We start from the raw sequence: 10355 nt of genomic DNA on the forward strand, positions 1-10355 counted from the left end.
TGGGGTTCCCTGATCAGTGGGGAATCTGCTTCTCCCTCTCCCCCCCTGCTCATGCTCTGTCTCTCTCTCTCTCAAATAAATAAAATGGAAGGAAGGAAGGAAGGGAGGGAGGGAGGGAGGGAGGGAGGGAAGCAAGCTCTATGGATCAGCACAGGCCCCCAGAGTGGCTTTTGGGAAAGACATTATGTAGTCCAAGTCTTCATTTGATACACGAAAAAAATGCTGCTCAGCTCACACTGAAGGACTCACATTATGATGTTTTCTACCTTTCTTCTTTTTTTCACACCGGATATTGCATGGACAGCACTAGCGCACCCTGGCAGGTGCTAGCCAGTTAGCAAACTCAATGCCCGCAAGAGAACAACAGAGCAACAGAGTATCACTTTTACAGAGGTGAGAGGGAGAAACGTGTAGGAGCTCCACTCAATTCCACTGCCCCACCTTTCACTAGTCATAACCATGGTTTTGTTTAAGATTTTTTATTTATTTATTTGACAGAGAAAGAGACAGCGAGAGAGGAAACACAAGCAGGGGGAGTGGGAGAGGGAGAAGCAGGCCTCCCGCCGAGCAGGGCTCGATCCCAGGACCCTGGGATCATGACCTGAGCTGAAGGCAGACGTCCAATGACTGAGCCACCCAGGCGCCCCGGTTTTGTTTTACTTATGCTTCATCTTTCCTTCCATTTCCCCTTGCTTTCTTTTCCCCTTTTCCCCACACTCTTTTCTTTCCATCCCCTTTCCTAAGGTCAGTTATGGCAAACAGCACAATGACAGTTCAGAAGGGAAAAAAACATCACTTCAGATTGTCATCCAAAAGGCACTTTTTTCCTAATAGCTACGTCGTAGTATTAATAACAGGTAAATGTCATTATATTTTACATTTTAGACCACCAAAATGAAGTGGTAAGATTAAATGACATTAGAAATATAATACATAAAAGAATAAAATCATAGTTTCTGTTTTCAACATGTGCTAAAACTGACAACATCAAATTACTATCAATTTCTCATAAAGAGAAATTGGAACTGGGTTCTTATTTTTCTTTGCCTAAATGTAATGAAATTTATCATTTAGCTCACAAAGCATTTCTCAATTTGTCAGTCTAAAGGTTTAAAATTCACAGATGTGTGTACAAAGAGTTATAGTACATAGTCCTCCCTTTAAGAAAATGAAACACTGAAAATGCAACCTATTTTACAATTATGAAAAAGTACTTATTAGGCATCTAAGAGGAATTACTTTGTAATAATAAAGATCTTAATTTTCAAATATAAAACAGAACTGATTTCCTCTCCTTATCCCAGTAACCATCATTTCAAGATATACATAAATAGCAATAACTATAAAAAAATATTACTACTGATGAAAATTTCCAATAATTTGACTTTGATGTTTTATCATCACTACTCAATTTTTCATGTTCATCCTCTATGACTATCCTCTTTTAGAAGCTAATAAACATAAAAGGCAAGATTTTAGTAGAAACCGTGAAGAGAAACAATGTAGTCTAAGTACTATTTCTCAGATGCTGTTTGAGAAATGCAGAGCAAGTCCCTGATGGCTTTCCTTCTGCAACCTCCACGTGTAAGTCAGTTGCTAGGAAACGTGAAAGACAGGGATTTAGTATTAGGTCTGGGAACAATGAGCTAGCTTAATAATTATCTGAATCCTAATACATAACCCTTATAGAGGTTGTCTACCTTAGGAGTTGAAGATTACAGGTGATGTGTTTCCAGAGAAACAAATTTTCTTTAAAGACCTATCCTTTAACTATTATAAACAGATTTTGGTACCCACTGAAATAAGAAGTAACAGCTATGCACGTCTTAAAATTTTATTTTCAGCCAGAAGTTGCACCCATCCTGCTATCCAAGCTTATAGATGATGAGCCTAATCATCACCATAGTAACATACTTGCCACAAAGTTACCAGAAAAGGGAAGAACTAGAAACAAGCTAAGGGAAAATACACACACACACACACACACACACACGGCACATGTGTACACACATGTCAAATGTGTCTCTCAGTCCTTGGGGCTTGGTGTTCCTGAGTCTAAGAAACAGAAAAAAAGCTCTGGATGGGGATTCAGAAAACATGGGACCCATGAATCCACTGTGAGACACTGAGAAAGTATCCTAGCCCCTCTGGGAATCATTTCCTAGAAAATTAAGAGAGCAATGTTAACCCCAAAAGGTTTTTGGAGAATGGGTTGAGATACGCATGTGCAAGCATTTTAAAATTGTACAGCACTGTGTGTGAAAAGACAGTATCATTATCTTACTTATAAAATGGCCATTTCCATGAATAGGCATATAAACAGGATTCAATATTTAAAAATCAAAATTAAACCAAGTAAAAAATCATTAATGGATGACATGGAAGATCCACCCCCCAAAATTTCATACATAAATTAGACTGTTTCATTTATATTAACATCAAAACACTTGCTGTGAGTAACTAATACGGGAATGCAAGGATTTAAAATAAACAAAAAACAACCAAAATAACTTAGCTTGTGTATGTCTATGAAGGAGATTTTAAGCCATTTGCATTAATTCCTCCATAATTTTAAGGCAAAAAAAGTGTATCAAACTATGAAAGATGTAAAGTAAGCTTTTAAATAAACTATCTCAAATACTATCTTGTCTTTTCCATGCCTAAAAGTAGCTTATTAAAAAAAAAATTTACAAACTGTAAAATCTGTGAGCCTCTACTAAATTCAAATCGAAACTGTATTTACATGTGGACTATGGAGTCTTTCTAAGGTGTTTTTTTACAATCCCAGTGGTGAACACACCCCAAGAAGGCCCAGCACTCAGGATCTGGGAGACTCGGTATTTGTTTGCTGGGGCTGCCACAACAAAATCGCACAGACTGGGAGCCTTAAGCAACAGAAATTTGTTTTCTCACAGTTTTGATCAAGGTGTCCGCAGACTGAGCTCCTCTGGAAGCCTCTCTCCTTGGCTTGTAGATGGCCGCCTTCTGTGTGTCTCCACATGGTCTTTCTCTGCAAGCACATCCTGGTATCTCTTCTTGTCCTCACATGGTCTTTCGTCTATGCACGCGCATCCCTGGGTCTCTTCCTCTTCTTACTAGGACGCTAGTCATAGTGGAGTAGGGCCCACCCACATGACCTCTTTTTTTATTTTTCCTTAAGATTTTATTTATTTGAGAGAGAGAGAGAGAGAGCAAGTGGGGGAAAGAGCAGAGGGAAAGGGACAAGCAGATTCCACACTGAGCACAGAGCCCAATGGAGGGCTCGATCCCACGAAGCAGACATCATGACCTGAGCCGAAATCAAGAGCTGGACACTTAACCAACTGAGCCACCCAGGCGCCCCCTACATGACCCCTTTTAACCTTAATCACCTCTGCCCTATCTCCAAATGTAATCATATTCTCAGGTAGTAGAGGTTAAGTCTTCAACGTATGAATTTTGGAGGAACACAATTTAGCCCATAACATTCCACTTCCACTCAGTCTCAGTGGAACAGTAAAAACTAGGAAATACTAAAAGGGGAACAAGCTCCACATGCAGGCTGAAATGCACTCCTCAAGGTTCAAAAGCTCCAGGTCCTCATCAAGAAAGGTAACAAGGTGGGAGGGCATGGACATTTACGAGAAATTATGTTAACACGCACATGAATATCAACATGACTGAGGAAACAGAAGGACAAACACTGGTATGTTCAGCCATTTTCAGCAAGATTCCGCAACTCTATCTGCTGACTTTGGCATTTACTTAAGCTGGGCCTTCAACTAAAAGAACTGCAATGCTTAAGTGGCTGCAAATACTGGGCAGGGCAACAGATACCAAGCTACTGTGTGATGACTGCAAATTTTCTTTCAAAGGGAACTATAAAAAAAAAAAATCATTAAAAGCAGTTCCTGAGTAATTCTGACACTGACCTGGAATAAAAAGTCAGGTGAACAAACACATTTTCATGGCCTCAGCCTATGCTATGATCTTGTCTAAAAAATTAACATCACAGAACACTGCCATTAACACACACAAAAATCTTAGATTTCTACAGTTTTTATGATCCCCAAATATTTTCTCATTTCACTCATAATGATTCTGTGAGGTAGGGAAGGCAGGAAAAGATGAGGAAAACGAAAAAGAGTGAGGTTAAATGACTTGCCCAAGGTCACAAATTAATAACCAAGGGAATCAAAATAAGAATGAAAGTCTTCTGACATTTAAGTCAGCACTCTATTCTTGGGACGTAATGATGTTCAGGGTTATTGAAACTATAATCTTACAAAATTCACTTTATTTATTTTAGCACCACTGGGACATAAAGGTCTATAAATAAAATTAGATTTGCTGAAATTCTGCACATAATCACAAAGTGAATTTAGTCTGAAGTAAAAATGATTCTGGTTTCGTCAACAAATGTAACATTCTTAAGATATCAATCATCTTAAATTTTAGAAGGTTTTTGTTGAGGCCAAATAACTAGGTAATACAATAGAAGTTCAACATAAGAAAACAGATCCCCATAATTAATAATACAAGGCAACATTTAACCTAGTAGCTAGATGACATTATTAACTAGATAATGTTTAATCTACCACATGTATTTTCCCTAGGCTATAAATATTTCTTCAGCTAACTGAAATTAAGGAGAACTACTGGATAACTAGATTTTAATCAGGATAAAGAAACTAGGCTTATTTTTTTTTTTTTTAAGATTTATTTATTTTAGAGAGAGAGTGCACGATCAGGGGGAGGGGCAGAGGGAAGGAGAGAATCTCAAGCTGACTCTCTGCTGAATGCGGAGCCCCACCGGGAGGGCTCGAACCCACAACTATGAGATCATGACCTGAGCCAAAATTAAGAGTCGGATGCTTAACCAACTGAGCTACCCAGGCGCCCCAAGAAACTAGGCTTATTTAGCATGAAGAGAAAATCAAGTATCTGAATATCAACTATGATTAAACGTGTTTTATCAAGCGTTTACTATATGCCAGGCTAAGTACTTTACGCACATTGTCTCAATCCTCACAAACCACTCTATGAAGGGGGTTCTACTTTATATCCATTTCCAAATGAAGAGATAAAAGTGAGATTAATATATCCAATAACCCATATTTAAAATGTGGCAGAGCTACAATTCACACCCAGCTCTGACTCCAAAGCTTAAACTGCCTATCACTCTACTGCATGATCTCCTGACCATAAGGAATGACATATTGCTTATCACAACTGAAAGCAGGTGAAGAAATGGGCCAACAGAGTAACAAAAATAAGTACAATTTCCAAATAGCAGGCACTATGAAACATAAAATGAGTGCAATTTCCTTTAAAAGTCTTAAAAAAAAATTATCTTCATTAATTCATTCTTTTATACAACAAAATTTTTGAGCACATGCCACAAATCAGGCACTCTCCTAGGTCCCCAAAACTCCTAGAGTATCATAATAACACAATCCCTTCCCTTGAAGGGCTCAAAGCTTTCTGAGGAAGATAAACATATAGGAAAGATTTTAGAAGGCATTAATAATGGTTATGGATAGACTAGGATTACATAACTACCTTAGGAAGGGGTTTCATAAAGCCACTTTTCACTCTCCTTGCAAGCCAGTGACATAATAACATTTTGTTAGTTGAGAAAAGGCAAATTGCTGATGGGCCAAAGTTACATGGAATACATAACTTTCTGACAGCCAGCCTTGATCCAAGGATAAAATTTATACTACCTAAATAAAAAGTAATAAACATCAATTTTATGTTGAGTTATATCTCAAAAAATTTTAAAGAAGAATGAATTGCATATCCTTCAGAATTTTACTCAAAACACCTTTTTGAAACTGACCTTTAATCATAATATGAAAGAAAGAAATCAAGTTATACTATTTTACAGAATCTGCTGATGAGTGGACCTACTACATCACAATGTCTGTTCTATAAGGACCAATGGAGCAAACTGGATCTCATCTTTCAATACCAGGAAAAGCTACACTTCTTGCAAACAACTGATAAATTTTTATCAAATAAGCATCATAAATGTAGTAAGTGACCATGTTGCCCCTTTTCCCCTGGCTATTAGCATTTTTTATAAAGTGACATTTTAATTAATTTGTATCTACCCCACTACACACATACATACAAGAATTGAGTCTTTTAGAAATATGTAAGGTAAAAATAATCCCCCTAAAATAGTAAGTGATGAAACATGAGTTAGAGACCCTGGTTCTTCAAGTCTCATGGCTAAGTGACTCAGCAGGTAAGCGATACACATAGAAGAAACAATAAAACTGGTAAGAGTTTATAAAAGAATTACATAAGCTTGAAGATAAGATAATAAAATGCTAGTGATCATCCAATAATGCCCATACAAGGACATTACTGTCCTTTTACACAAAATATCCATTTGACCACTCACAGATGTTACATAGCATGTTCTTCCAAGGTAAGCCCCTCTACAAGGGGCCAACTAGTGACCCCAACGCCCAGAAACATAGCAACCGGATGAAATCTGGCATACCCAATGTTTGTGGGGGTAAGGTGATATTTCCTTTTGACCTCTGACTGCCTACATATATGCCTAAGTCCTTCTGTCTCCCCATCCTCATACTGAAGTTGTCATCTTTCCTGATATGGACCAGACACTGATGTGCAGCAGACTGCTTCAGCCATCAACCATGACTTCCCCACCAACAAAGAAAACTATAACCACAGAGTTAGTCATGGCAGACATTTTTAGCCCTTAAGGGTGTGGTTATCAACATAGTGACAGAAGACAGGAGGACCTCTTGGCATGGAAACTGTCTACAACACAACCATTGAGGACATGCCCCTTGATGTTGCTAACCTCATTTGAGAAGGCTGTTGGGCCCAGCCAGGGTCCAATTCTGGGATCAAGGGACCCAGAAGGTGAGAAAGTTCAGGGGCAGACACCTATCATACTTTCTTTTAATGAATGAATGAATATAAATTCTGGGGCAAAACAAAATGTTATATGGAGCATTCATCTAACCCAAAGGACTGTTTCAGTGTCCACAGTTCATTAAAATGGTTTTATTAAGATAAAATTCTATTATTACATTTTCCTGAACAAGTACTGTTACTGAGAACAGAAGCACAACATGTGTATTTGTTCTTGATGCTCAATATTTTTGCATTTTTCTGTCTACTGAGGTACTATCTGCAGATTCCTATCTTTATATAGGATTTAAATTCTGTATACACTGCAATATATAAACAGAAATAAAATATTTCCAACATTTATGTATTACACTGCCTGAGTGCTATTTTTAAATAATTGATATTTTAAAATAAAAAGCAAAGGAAAACAAGCAAAATCAAAATTTTCATAGATAACTGAAACTACCTAGTTTAAAATCATCTTGTTCACATATACTCATTCACCTACCTTCAGTTCATGTTTTTTAATCAAAATAAGTTATTTTCAAGGGAAAAATATTTTGAGCAATCTAAACACTGAAATATTTTCAACATGAAACAATGTATAGGATAATATTTATTTGTCTTCACTTTATTAACCAACACTCAGAATTATCCATTTCACACTAAATAAACCCCAAGACTGTGGGATGAGTCTCCCCTATTAAATTTATTTTGAGTTGGAATACTTGAAATTTCTGTCAAATATAAATAAAGAATTGACATTTTTATGAGATAGTCAATCTTACAAATTATACAGATTCTTACTGTAGAATGACATAATTGAAAAGTAAACATGTTCTTACAATTTCAAGAGTGAAATGTCTAGAGGCTACTAAGCAAAGAAAGAAATTTTTTATTATTTGTAGCAACTATTATTATAGTTTCTTTTTGTTATTATCTCTACCTTTATTCAAAAAAAATTAAAGCAGTTAACATGTTTCTGACTTGGAAATTAAATTAAATATTTGTTTATTTCATCACTTTATACAGGAGAGTATATGGAAATTGGGCAAAGGAAATATTACATGTTAAAACCCAGTAAATTTGCTTTTAAAATGAGTGAATCTCTGATACTAGTTCAAAGAACTCTAAATTCTGACAGCTATTAACACATTATCTAACTAGCAATTCTAGTAAGAATTTTATTAAAATGTTATTTACCAATAGTAACTCATTAGAAACATAAAATGAAGCATTATCAACGAATTACAATTCCCAGAAGACACTGTTTAGACTCTTCTGGTGGCAAAAACATAATTAACCATACCTAAAAATCACCTTAGAAGACTGAGCTTTACAATGAACAATTTCAGGTTATAAATGCAAATTACAAATACACATTACATGAAAAGGTGTTTTATTTTCAAAATAAATTTATACTTTCTTTACCCATTTCTTTATCCATTTACCCACTCCACCTCTGGCAACCACCAATCTGTTCTCTATCTATGAGGTTTTTTTGTTTTTTTTTTTTGTTTTGAATGAGAGCAATCATTGTGGTATTTGTCTTTCTCTGACCTATTTCACATAGCATAATGCCCTGAAGGTCCACACGTTTTTACAAATGGCAACTGTTCATTTTTTTATATGAGTGAAAATATTCCATTGTGTGTATATGTGTGTGTGTGTGTGTCTGTGTAAAAACAATTTCTTTATCCATTCATTCACTGATGGACACTTAGGTTGTTTGAATATCTTGGCTACTGTAAATAATACTGCAATGAACACAGAGCTGTATATATGTTTTTAAAGTAGGGTTCTGGTCATCTTTGGATAAATATCCAAAAATGTAATTGCTTGATTATTTGTTAGTTCTACTTTTAAGTTTTTGAGGAAACTCCATACTGGTTTCCATAGTGGACACACCAATTTATATTCTGACCGATAGTGCACAAGGATTCATTCTTCTCCACATCCTCAATAACACTTATTTCTTGTCATTTTAGTAGTCATTCTAATAGGGATAAGGTTGATATCTCATTGTGGTTTCCATTTGCATTTCCATGATGACTAGTGATGTTGAGCATCTTTTCAAGTACCTATTGGCCAGTCTTTGAAAAAATGTCTATTTTTTAAAAAATTTTTATCAGATTGTTTGGTTTTTTAAATCATTGTTTGGTTTTTCACTATTGATTTTTTTGAGGTCTTTATATATGTTGGGTATTAGTCTCTTATCAGACATTTGATTTGCAAATATTTTCTCCCATTCACTAAGATGCCTTTTCATTTTCTTGATGGTTTCCTTTGCTGTGCAGAAGCTTTTAAGTATTACATAATCCCACTTAATTTTTCTTTTTGTTGCTTTTGCTTTTGGTGTCAGATTTAAAAAAAAAATCATTGCCAAGACCTGTGTCATGGAGCTTATACCTTATGTTGTCTTTTAAGAGCTTTATGGTTTCACGTCTTACATTTAAGTCTTTAATCTGTTTTAATTTTTGAGTATGCTGTACAATAGTGGTTCAGTTTCATTCTTTGGCATGTGGCTATCCAATTTTCCCAACACCATTTACTGAAGACATTGTTCTTTCCACATTGTATATTCTTGGCTCCTCTGTTGTAAATTAATTGACCATATATTTGAGTTTATTTCTGGGCTCCCAATTCTGTTCCTTTTTTCTATGTGTCTGTTTTTATGCCAATAACACACAGTTTTAATTACTATAACTTTATCATATAGTTTGAAATCAGGGAGCATGATGCATCCAGTTTTGTTCTATCTCAAAACTGCTTTGGCTATTTGGGATTTTTGTGTGTGTGTGGTTCCATATAAATTTTAGGATGGTTTGTTTTATTTCCTTGAAAAATATCACTGGAATTTTGATAGGGATTGCACTGAATCTATAGATGGCTTTGAGTAGTATGGACATTTTACCAATATTGACTCTTCCGATCTACAAAGCAAAGTATATCTTTCCATTTATTTGCATCTTCTTCAATTTCTTTTATTAACATCTTACAGTTTTCAGCATTCAGGTCTTTCACCTCCTTGGCTAAATTTATTCCAAGGAATTTTATTACTTTTGATTCAACTGTAAATGGGATTATTTCATCTTTCTGATAGTTTATCAATGTATAGAAACACAACAGATTTTTGTGTACTAATTTTGTATCCTGAAATTTTACTCAATTCGTTTATTACACAGTTTTTTGATGAAGTCTTTGGAGTTTTCCAAATATATCATGCTATCTACAAATAGTGACAGTTTTGCTAATACTTTTTCCATTTTGATGCCTTTTATTTCCTTTTCTTGCCTAATTGTTCTGGCGAGGACTTCCAATAGAAGTGACAAGAGTGGGCATCCTTGTCTTATTCCTGATCTTAGAGAAAAGCCTTTCAGCTTTTCATTACTGAGCATGGCATTAGCTGTGGCCTTGTCATATATGCCCTTATTGTATAGAGGTACATTTCCTCCATACCCATTTTGTTAAGAGTTTTTAAT

At 35.6% G+C, this 10355-nt stretch overlaps 1 non-coding gene and 1 pseudogene across 1 annotated transcript; both read left to right on the forward strand.

Moving 5' to 3' along the window:
• Positions 1-3655: 3655 nt before the first annotated feature.
• LOC145721361 (small ribosomal subunit protein eS1 pseudogene) overlaps positions 3656-10355 on the forward strand; it is a 12787-nt pseudogene continuing 6087 nt past the window's right edge.
• LOC115942342 (small nucleolar RNA SNORA67) lies at positions 6412-6549 on the forward strand. The gene has a single exon (XR_004076940.2). It is a non-coding gene; the product is annotated as a small nucleolar RNA SNORA67 (small nucleolar RNA).

Source organism: Leptonychotes weddellii, chromosome 5, assembly GCF_054177405.1.
Source record: "Leptonychotes weddellii isolate Sample4059 chromosome 5, ASM5417740v2, whole genome shotgun sequence".
Lineage (NCBI taxonomy): Eukaryota > Metazoa > Chordata > Mammalia > Carnivora > Phocidae > Leptonychotes > Leptonychotes weddellii.